The 11,352-nt window shown below is 40.5% G+C and overlaps 1 non-coding gene across 1 annotated transcript; it reads left to right on the top strand.

Annotated features, from left to right (window-relative positions):
• Positions 1 to 10,883: 10,883 nt before the first annotated feature.
• On the top strand, positions 10,884 to 10,990 carry LOC133828351 (small nucleolar RNA R71). Its single transcript, XR_009890976.1, has one exon. It is a non-coding gene; the product is annotated as a small nucleolar RNA R71 (small nucleolar RNA).
• Positions 10,991 to 11,352: the final 362 nt, after the last annotated feature.

The raw sequence follows: 11,352 nt of genomic DNA, 5'->3' as shown, positions 1-11,352 counted from the left end.
GCTTTGTGGTTGTTGCTGATGTTGCTGTTGCTTTTGCTGCTGCTGTGGGGGTGTTGATTGTCTTTGTGGTTGTTGTTGTTGTTGCTGTTTCTTTTGCTGTTGGAGTTGTGTTTGCTGCTGGGTGGGGGTAGTCTGGTGGGGACTGCGCGCAGCCCGGAGGTCTCCATCACCTCCGGGAGAAGAGTGTCTAAGGCGTTTATTCTTGTCGCCCTCAGCCTCTCCTCCGGAGCGCTTGCTCACCCCGACCCTCTTCGCGGGGAACACAAGACCTTCCCCATCGCTGCTGCTACTCGAGACCACCATGTTCTCGGAAGGCCCCTTGACAGGAGGCTTCTCCACCACGGGCACGATTGACCTCTCCACCACCGGAGACCCTTGCGCCTCGCCACTTGTCTTCTTGGGTGTGGCAGCTTTACCTCCCCTACCAGCTCCGGCCTTTCGTCTTTTCCCCTTGGACGGGTCTTGGCTGGTGGCGGCCTTCTTGATAAGTGAGGTAGCTCTCCCCAACATCTTTGCTTCAGGACGTTCTGCAAGAAATGTGCGAAGCAAGGTTAACCAACCAGCAAGCAATGTGAAAAAAGATAAGCAGAAAACAAAACAAGCAACAACACAAAAGCACAAACAAGTCCCCCAGCAGGGAACAAGAAACATAAAAAGGGAAAAGTTTGAAAGGGACGACCATGCACGAGAAACGTGGATGGCCTTCCCCGAGCAAAACAAAACACCGCTTCCTGCTCCAGGAAGCTCCCGTACTCCTTGAAGTCCGGGAATGACATGCTGAGGGAAGAAGGGTCAACCATGGTGACACCTTCTGGCAGACTACCGTCACTCAAACACCCGAGGAGCTCATCTACCCTATCGCAATATCTGTCAAAGGGTATCCTACGCGGGTCTAGCCTAAGGAAGCGGGGATCGAACCCCGCCTGAGAAGTTCGGGGAACCTCAGACAGGCTGGGGGTGTGGATCAATCGAAAACTAGTCTTACCTCTCCCGGAGGTACCAGCTCCCGGAGTCCCTTCATTGGGGTAAGCTGTGGCGTGGCGAGCCTCGATCTCTTCTTCCTCCGGCTGGGGGTCGGGGAACCTCTCCGCCCAAGTAGGGGATAAATTATTCTCGTCCTGGGCCGCTTGGCAGATCACCTTGGACAGCTCCAGGGCAATCTGCTCCCGGACGTCAGCTGACACCTGACTTTGCCCCCTGCCACTCACTGGCTCAATATTTTGGAAAGAGGCGAGTAGCCCATACTCCCTCAAAGATTCGGTGGTCACAAGTCCTTCCACCTTCAGCTCTTCCTCCGAGAGCCCCTCGTAGAAGTTTGACCTCCTTATCATCTCCGCACAGCGAGGGGTCCGCGGGACGGCTTCTGCAAAATCCAAGCACGAGTGTTAGAGATCCTCCCGGAAGGCAGACCAAACTTAAAGAAACAAAGTTAAAGAAGAGAGGAAGGAGCACTTACCAGGAACTTTGAAGTCCAAAGATAGAGCTGGCACCCTCTTCAATGGGAAGCCAGTCGTCAGGAACCAGTACTCCCGGAGATCTGGAACCCTCGCGGTATGACATGTGGGGCACATCACGTCCGGATATCTCTCCAGCCTATAAAACCCCACCTTGTCTGCATGACCTCTCATGGGCTGAGACTTCAGCCCATAGAAGTATAGCACCTCCTCTGGGGTAGGGGCTTCCAGATTCCTGGATTTGCAAAAAATGTACCACCCCGCTAGAAGCTTGTAGCTGGGGGGAATCAACTGGAAGGGGGCAATCCCCGCCTTCACGCAGAAGTTGGGAAAATAACTTCTTAGGGGCAAGTGTGCCCCACACACTATGTGTGCCCAGCTCCAGGCACCAAAACCCTCGTGACTCTGATTGGCAGACTCACCCAGCACCGACAGGCGGTGCCACATCAGGCCTGGGATGTTCTTCAGGCTTGCCTCTGAGGAATACAGCTCCAGCATGCCGTAGTTCCTGAGCAGGTTCGGCTTCTGGTCCATCTCCCAGATGGAGCTGTTGATAGTCGGTGGGCTAGCCGAGGCCACCTTAGTTTTTGCTTTCCCCTTCGCGCCGGCAACAGGGGAACCTTGCTCCTGGGCAGATTCAGCCTCTACCACAGCGATGACTTGTCCCTTAGAGGTGCTCGTCACTGAGCAAAAGAAACAAAGAAGAAAACACTCCAAGCAGTCAGCACCCTTTCCATACCCTAATGGTATTAAAGGCGTCGGGGAGACCCTCCCCGAAAACTGCTTGGAGAGGCTCCCACCGAGCTTGCCGAGGGACTGGCACCATGCCACCCGGAGGACAGCAAGGAACCAGATTCAAACTTCGAGCCTAAGCCCGCCGAGAGAAGTGTTTTCCCAGGGGAAAACATCCTAAAGGCGTTCACGCTTATGCCCTAAAATAACAAACCAGAACAGCACAAGCAGATGAGAAACAACTTTCCAAAAGCAAATCGTCAAAGCATGCAAAGAAATGACTTATTGACTCGCATCAGTCACATGCCTATCAAAGCCCTATTTACGCATGCATAAAGATGACACCGGCAGAAAACTCAACCCTAACAACTACCAACAAACTGAGGTTTAGAAGGGAAAAGCAAAGTAAAAATACTTACTGGTATTCGAGTAGTTGAAGATTAAGGGAGTAATCGGGTCACTACACCGCACGAACGCGTGAAGTAAAGGCTGCAAAGACAAGCAACGATTCAAACCTAGAACTTCGGCGATCAAGCCTACTGCCTAATCGAAAGAAAAGTTCCTGGATTCCTTACCAAAAGAAGTGGCAAATTCGAAGGAAAGGAAGCTTGGAAGCTTGAGAGTTCGAAGATTTGGGAATCTGAGAATCTAAAAGCTCGAGAATTTGAAAGCATAAAAAGGAAGAAAGGTCTGTTCCCTCGTTTTTATAGCAGGAACGAAATCGTTTCGAATTCCACAAATGGACGGTCCCGATCTTCCCATACCGCATGCATCAAATCCAACGGTTGGGGATGAAGCGCCGGTCCCATTTAAGACTCCTCGGATGGGAATAAAGTATTTATTCCCCATCATTATACCACCTCGGGCCCAGCGCACCATTAAATACCGTCAAATCACTACTCAGCCAGTCGCCTCACGCACACGTCTTGGTCACAGAGCCATTCCCTGCATGACGCGTGGCCCTTGCCACACTTGAGTACTTGAGTTCAAACAGAAGAAATTTCCTTTTTTTTTGTGCTGACACTCAGGCGGGAAAAAGGAACCCTTCCTGGAACGCAGGAGGTGACCCCTCGCCTAATCTAGAGACCAGAACACCCGGAGGACTGTACAAGCTCCCGGACCTCTCAAGCCCCGTGACCTTGGGGGGTAAATGTTATCCAGATTTCTGGATAGCGTTTAGATGGATAGTCTCGGGGAACCAGAATTATCAAAGTCTTTCACGAAAGGAGACCAGAGCTCGCGGATGGGCAGAAAGGCTTCGCCTCTCCCGTTTAGTGTCCAGCATACTCTTTCAAGCAACCGCGACGCGGAAGCTCGGCAATTCTCCCGGACTCCCGAAGGGATATCCTTCTGGGAAGGTCCTTCCAGGAGAAGCTCTTTAGGTTACCTTCGCGGATACAGTTCCGTGCCTCGCACGGAAGAAGACCAAGCGGTCGAGTCATGGAGAAGGCATAGTTGGAACGATATCCACCTGACACAGGATCCCGCCTGACACGCCCGACAGGTCGAGGCCGCACACATCCCAGCACGCCTAAAAGTACCATTTCGCCTACTGTTCTGCTGACAGCCTGGAAAAGACAGCTGCCTTTGTGCATTCCCCATACTTTCATGTAAATATACCCACATAGAGCCTGGTAGCCAGGCGACTACGATAATTGTATCCCCTATTTATGGCTGGTGTAATTAAGACTCAGGGGGGCAAAGTAAAACCCTAATCCAAAACTCTAGCTATAAAGACCTCCTCATTTTGCAATAGGAGGGGGGGAAGAACACGTTACATAGAAGAACTCTGCTAAAATCCCTCTAGCTTCGTCTTCTTCTAGAGAACTCGAGAGAAACACTGTGAGTTTGTGAGGTTCTTGTACACCAGCCATTTTGCTGTAATTCTCTACAAGTATAATAACATCGACTCGTGGACTAGGGCTCGTTAACGTCTGAACCACGTAAAAAACCTATTTGTCTATTTATATTTCTGCACTTCTACAGTTCTTATCTTTTTATTATTTTGTTTGTATTCGTTTCCGAAAAACTCGGTAAACATCTAGAGTGTGGTCAAATGAAATATATTTGAGAATTATTTAGTGACAATAATTCTTAAATATTCAATGAGGAGACATTTCAAAATTGGAGAAGCAATTTGAATCTTTACACCAATTGTGAATAAAAGAGAACTTTATTCATTTTGGTTAAAGATGGTGAAATGTTTAAATTAATCTCAATGAGGAGATAATTTTAAACAAAAACATAAGAAATCAAAGTGTTTAAATAAATCAATGAGGGTTTATTTTCTTTGATTTAATGTGTTTAAAAAATTGACATTTTCATTTTGATTTTGATGAGAAAATCAATGGATGTCAAATTGGTGTTTTCGAAAGAATCTCAAAGAGACTCTTAAGAAATACACAAAAGTTGTTTAAGTGATTTTGAGATTATTTAGACAACTAAAAATGAAAATTTGTGATTATTTGTTTGAGAAATTCTCACATTACACTCGTGTTCACATTTTATTTTGTGAAATACATAAAAGAAAGAAACTAAGTAAAAGTTTCTTTGAAAGGAGTGTGCCTTGCTTTAGCAAGTAAATAAATCAAGATAAACATTGATGTTTTTTCTTGAGAGTTTATCATGTGGCCGAGAGGACTCATGATGAACTTTGAGAATCAAAGGTCTAGATTTATCTTGGAGGATAAAAGACTTAATAGAAATGAAGAGATTTCTATTTTAAAGTGATATTTTTTATCACTATGTGAGAAATGTAGGGGTGATGCTCCAAAATTAATCAATTTATTTTGTTGACAATAATTGATTAATTTGGTCATCATATCAAATAGGTGATTTGGAATTTCACATTCTAAATCACATTGGCTATATGTGTATAGAACGGACAAATATAGACATGTTTGGTGTCTAAAGTCATTGTTTGTAATATTTTGATTCAAGAAGGAATCAATTTAAAACATAAAGGAGAATTTTCGAAACAAAGAGGTTTCTAGAATTAATATTCAAATGTTTATCTTGGATATTAAACTATAAAATAGTGGGGGTGTTGACTATGGTCAAAATCACTATTTTAAAGAGGTAACTATTTTAATCAAACTATAGCTGGCAACAAAGTTTGAATAAAATAATGAGAGTGTCTAAGTATGCATACATGAGAAAAATGATTCAAATAGAATCATTTCTACATCTCAAGGGATGGGACTTAGACTCCCTAAAGTGATCCACGGTTGATGGTAACCTATCTTAATACTAGTCACCAAGCTAGTAATAGGTTCAATAGGTAATAACAAGTCAATCAAGTGAATAGTAGTAGTACTCAAATTTTGTCCCATCTGAGATATGAGTACTAGTGTGTTACCAAAATGAGGGTTAAAACCGAAAGGTTTTTTAATAGAACTCAGTCTTGAAAAGACAAGTATTTTAGGGTAACAAAATACTGTAAGAGTTCTACCTATATAGAGCTAGGGGTGGTGCCACCCCTCATGAGAATTGGGAGTCATTCTCAAGAAAAGTCTATGAATGGAATGTGCACATGGCCATTAACAGTGCAAAAGCGAGACATTGAGGTCTCAAGTGAACATAGCAAAGGTGTGTGTGTTATCACCGGTTTGTTATCAAGGGATAGTGGTTCAATGCTTCGGCAACCAAAATTTCAACAAACTTTGTGGTAATTACACTAAGGTAAAATTCAAGTCGAAAGATATTTTACTTTATGCACCAATGCAAAGGTTTCTATAGAGAGTGACTATTTAATCAAGTGGGGGAATTTTATATTTTAATATAATGTTTGATTGCTTAAATAAGTGTTACAGAAAGTGATTATTTAATCTAATGGGGGAATGCTATATTATTTCATATAATATAATGTTAGATTAAATAATGTGACAAAATGTGATTTTTCACACAAATGTGATTTGTCACACCTTGTAACATATTATTGAGAGTCACAAAAATTGAACACATGTGTGTGCCCAAATGTGACATATTTTGGAGTTACAAAATCAGTTACAAATTTGTAACTCTCAAATATTACCCAATAATGTCTATATTATATGTTACACATTTGAGATTGGATTTCACAAAGCCATGATGAAATATGGCTGTTGGAGACATGTTTTTAACTCCCAATAGGTGTTTGGAGGTTACAAAATCATGTGGGAAAGGATTTGGGAAGTTTTAGAAAAATGACCTTTTTGTGCTAAAAATGGCCTGTGGCCGCGGCCTGGGGGACAAAAGCCAGTGGCCACAGCCACTGAAAAAGTCCTGGCCGCGGCCAGTGAGGCTGACAGCCTATTTGGTTTTTCAGTTTTTTCCAAATTGAACGGTTCTAACATCCCAAATAACTCCCTAATCTCCATTTTAATTCCATAAACATCCAATTAAACATTGGTAAAAGCCATTGGGGTCGGTGGAATTGGAAATTCAAAGGGTATCTCAAACTCTATAAATAGGAGCCTAATGCTCACTTGTAAGACACACCATTTTCCATCCACAAAGCACTTGGCTAGAAAATACACCATAGAGGCTTGATAATTCCAGAGAGATATTTCCTAGAGAGATCCCCTAGTGCTTAGAGAATAGGGGAAAATAAGCCTTTGGACAAAGGTTTTGAACCTTGTTCAAGTTGGTGATCCCCACTACTCTACACTTTGGTTGTGTGAGAGTTTGTTTTTTCCATTGGTCTTTTCATTCTGTTGTTCTTCTTGTATTATTAGTGTATTGAGTTTGTAATCCTCTTCTCAATTTCTATTTACATATTCATTGGAATCTTTTGTTTTAGGGTTTTAGATCTTATAATTCTCTTCCTTCTCTTATTTCTATTTACTTGTATTTTGAGCAATTGAGTTGTAATATTTATTTAATCAATTATCTTGTCTATTGTATTCTTTGCATAGAGTTGTATTTTGGTTGTACCATATTTCCATTGAGCAATAAAATATATTCTCTAACAAAAATAACCTACTCCATAATAGTAATCATAATCAGAAACATAATTATAATTAAGATTAAGGGAAGAAAAGAAACTAGATTGATGAACAATAGTGTTTGTAGTGTTGTAGTCTTCTCTCCATCTCTTTTTGAGTCTTTTTCTCTCGAAAACCGTAATAAAAATTTAATCTCAAATTAACCCTAAAAATCTTTTATAGTCTCCTTTAAATTCTATTTAAAATGTAATTAAAATTCTAAAAACAGCATCGCGGGCCACGACTTGAAAAATGTGTGCCGCGGCCTAAAGTAGAATATAGACAAAACTTGTCGCGCAGGCAGCGGCCCGTCTGGAACAAAAAAATCTGAAATGTAAATTCCAATTAAAGTGTCACGGCCTGAATTTTATGGGTCGCGGCCTATCTTTAATCTCTTCAATTCTCGACCTTAGATAGCTTGTACGCTGCCGCCACTTCAACATTTCAATCCCGAAAGCTGGGAATGCTTCTAAAACTTCATTTTAACCTCATCTCAGTGAGTCTCTTTTCAACCTATGATTTATAAACTACACTTGCCATCAAAATGCCAGATTTATCATCATAAAATGCAATGTAGAAAATATGTTGTAGAGTCACAAAATTAAGTTAAAACTACTAAAATGCTATCATAACACCATCAAAGCATGGAAAAACTTATCAAATATTGATATAAAAATGACCTTATCAAATTCCCCCACACTTGAATTTTGCTAGTCCCTTAGCAAAACACTAAAATAACAAAACTAAAAATGAAAATAATACAAACTAATCTAGACTCACTAAACAAAGGTCTTGTCAAAAGCTTGAATGTCTCTGAGAATCACACACATAAGTAATGCCAAAACAAATCAGATTTTCATACTCTTTAGAATTTCAACTCCATATGTAATTGACCATTTGATTTTCAAAAATAATTTACTAAGCACTTAATCACAACACCTACTCAAATGCATCAAATTTAATCCATACTTGCTAAATCATTTTCTTTTAAATCAACCCCTATATACCAAAATGTTTTTCAATGAAAAGCATCCACTCCATAGACACACAATGATCAAAAATCAAAAGGTCTTTATAGGCTTGTAATGTAAGGCTAAGGTGAAGGGTAGTTGAGAAAGATACATTTAAGCTCAAATAACACCATACCATACATCAATTCCATTCTTTGAACTTGCCCCAAATTTTCCCATACAATTCAAGAAATATCTATTTTTTCTTACTCTTCTTTCCATAATGATCTCACTATTTCCCCCACACTTATACTTTTGCAAAATTTGCATATATGCATTTTTTTTTTCATTGCAAATCATCATTTTTTTTCCTTCTTTTTTTTAATAATATTTCAAGGAGAGAAATAGAGATCATACACAAATTACAACCAAACAAATAACCCATAAGTATTTTCCTTTTTTACAAACCATCCTACAAAATCAAAAATCTTATTTATAACCATGGTGCAATGGGATACAATAAAGAAATATTTTTTTTCAATGAGGTATAGGGTCAAAAATGTTGGTTCATAGAAGAAAAGTAACAGTCATCATGGCTCAAACATGGGAAACTAGGGATTATCATATAATATGTTGGCTTGAACAGCTCAAACGATCCAAAGAACTGCCTTAATCATCTTCCTAATCACGTGTTCTTATGATTTCGCCCCAAACAATTGATCAAAGATTTCTAGAGTGGCTGGGACTTCAAATATATATATATATATATTTCAACAAGCATAAATCGTTTCCAATACATTTAAGTGGTGAATTCAATCTTGCATAGAGTGAAAAACAACATAAATCAAAATAGCAATTCACATAGGAGTCAAGCACACAAATCATACAAAATTCCACATTATCTAACATCACTTTAAGCACAATTCAAAGTTTCATCATCGACCAATGCTTTCAACAAGACCAACACAAGAAAACACACAAGCAAATAAAAAAAACTAAAAAAAATGAAAAGAGAAAAAAATAACAGAAAAAATAAACCCAACAACAGACAAAATGAAATTGTTCCCTTCCCCCACACTTAAACACTACATCGTCCTCAATGAAAATAAAACTAAAGATAAGGAAAACAAAACTCCCTCAAGTACGCTTTGTTTAACGTCGTTAGCTCGACTGAATGATGCTCTCAAGATCTTTATGTTGGGTATTTCAGTGAAGTCTCCTTCCCTTTGATCTTACCAGGAGAATTAAACACATTGAATTTGATAACTTCACCATCAAATTCCATTGTTAGCGTTCCTGCTCTAACATCCAGCTTTGTATTTGCTGTCATCAAGAATGGCCTCCCAAATAAAACTGGTGTTGGAATGGGTATATAGAAATCTGGTGGAAAGACAAGTCCATCAACCTTTACCAACACATCTTCAACTACCCCTAAAGGATAAACATTAGTGCGATCTAACAGCTGAACAATAACTCCTGTCTCCTTTAGTGGCCCAAGATTTAAAGAAGCATATGATGAATATGACATGAGATTAATCGATGCCTCCTAAATCTATCATACAAGGAATTGTAAAGGTTCCAGGATCCTTGCATTTTGGTGGCAGCTTCTTTTGGAGAACAGCAGAGATGTTCTCCCCCACACTTTTCTTTTCTTTTCATCACCCTTCAATTTCTTCTTATTCGTGCACAACTCCTTCAAAAATTTAGAATAACATGGCACTTGTTTAATAGCATCAAGTAATGGAATGTTTACCTCAACTTTGCGAAAAGTCTCAAGAATTTCCTTGTTAGCTTCCTCTTTTGTAAACTTTTTCAATCTGCTTGGAAAAGGCGGACGAGGGACATAGGTTGGCATAGTTGGTTTATGTAAATTTTTCTGCATTGATGGTTCATCGTGGATGGAGCTGTCTACTACTTGCTTTTTCACTGGAGCTGGCGATGAAGGTTGTGTGGGTGGCTCATATTGTATACCACTTTGCAAAGTTAGCGCACTTACATTCTCCTTGGGATTCCTCTCAGGTTGTGAAGGAAATTTATTAGAAAGATGAGCTTCCAACCTGTTATATGATGCAGCTATTTGTCCCACTTGATTCTCCAAAATTTTGATGGACGCTAGGGTAGTTTGCTGAAACTGAAGCATATTGGTAGCAATTGCATTGATTAAACCTTCAGTAGAGGGTTTTGTACTCGATGGTTGAGCAGCTTCTGGTGCTTGCATAGTTCTAGGTACGAAATTCTATTGAGACCGTTGTTGAAAAGTGAAACTAGGTGGTCTCGCAGGTGTAGACTGTGGAGCAACTTGTTGTTGATTCCCATAACGAAAATTTGGATGATCACGCCAGCCAGGATTATAAGTTTGTGAAAAGGGTTCATAGTACATCTGAGGTAATTGACAAGGGAAATTTCCTACAGCATTAACACCCTCAATCTCTCCCTCAAATAGAGTAGGGCAAGTATCAGTAGCATGCCCCACAACTTGACAGATTCCACATGGCCGCACCTATTGGCCTAAAGCAAGTTGTTGTACCACTATAGTTAATTGAGCCAATTGTTGACCAAGCTGATTAGCATTTGAAGTACTCACTTCATTATCTGACGTTGGTGGTGTATTAGGATCTTGGCGAATGCCAAACTATTGTGAGTTAGCATCCATATTAGAAATCAAGCTCCTGGCCGCAGAAGGAATCTTCTCAACTAGTGCACAAACACTGGCTGCATCAATTATACTCCTATCCAGCGATTGTAATCCTTCATAAAAGTAATGGATGAGGAGTTGTTCACTTATCTGATGATGAGGGCAACTAGCACACAAGCGCTTAAATCTCTCCCAATATTCATACAAAGTATCCCTTGTATATTGTCTTGTACTGCATATCTCTTTCCTTATGGTTCCAACTTTAGATGCTGGAAAATATCGTTCCAGGAACATAGTCTTCATACCATTCCAGGTTTCAACAGTACCAGGTGGAAGATAGTACAACCACTCTTTAGCTACATCCTTCAAGGAGAAAGGAAAAGCTTGTAGGTTAATTTGTTCTTCAGTCACTGCAGCAGGTTTCATACTAGAACAGAAAATATGAAACTCCTTCAAATGTTTATTCGGGTCCTCACCAGGCAGCCCATGGAAAGAAGGCAATAAGTGGATGAGGCCCGACTTCAGCTCAAAGTTTACATCCAAAGGTGGATACTAGATGCAAAGTGGTTGTTGGTCAAGATCTGGCGTTGCCAACTCTTTCAACGTCCTTTGCTGGG

Source organism: Humulus lupulus, chromosome 3 (genome assembly GCF_963169125.1).
Source record: "Humulus lupulus chromosome 3, drHumLupu1.1, whole genome shotgun sequence".
Lineage (NCBI taxonomy): Eukaryota > Viridiplantae > Streptophyta > Magnoliopsida > Rosales > Cannabaceae > Humulus > Humulus lupulus.
This window is presented reverse-complemented; position numbering and strand designations above follow the sequence as displayed.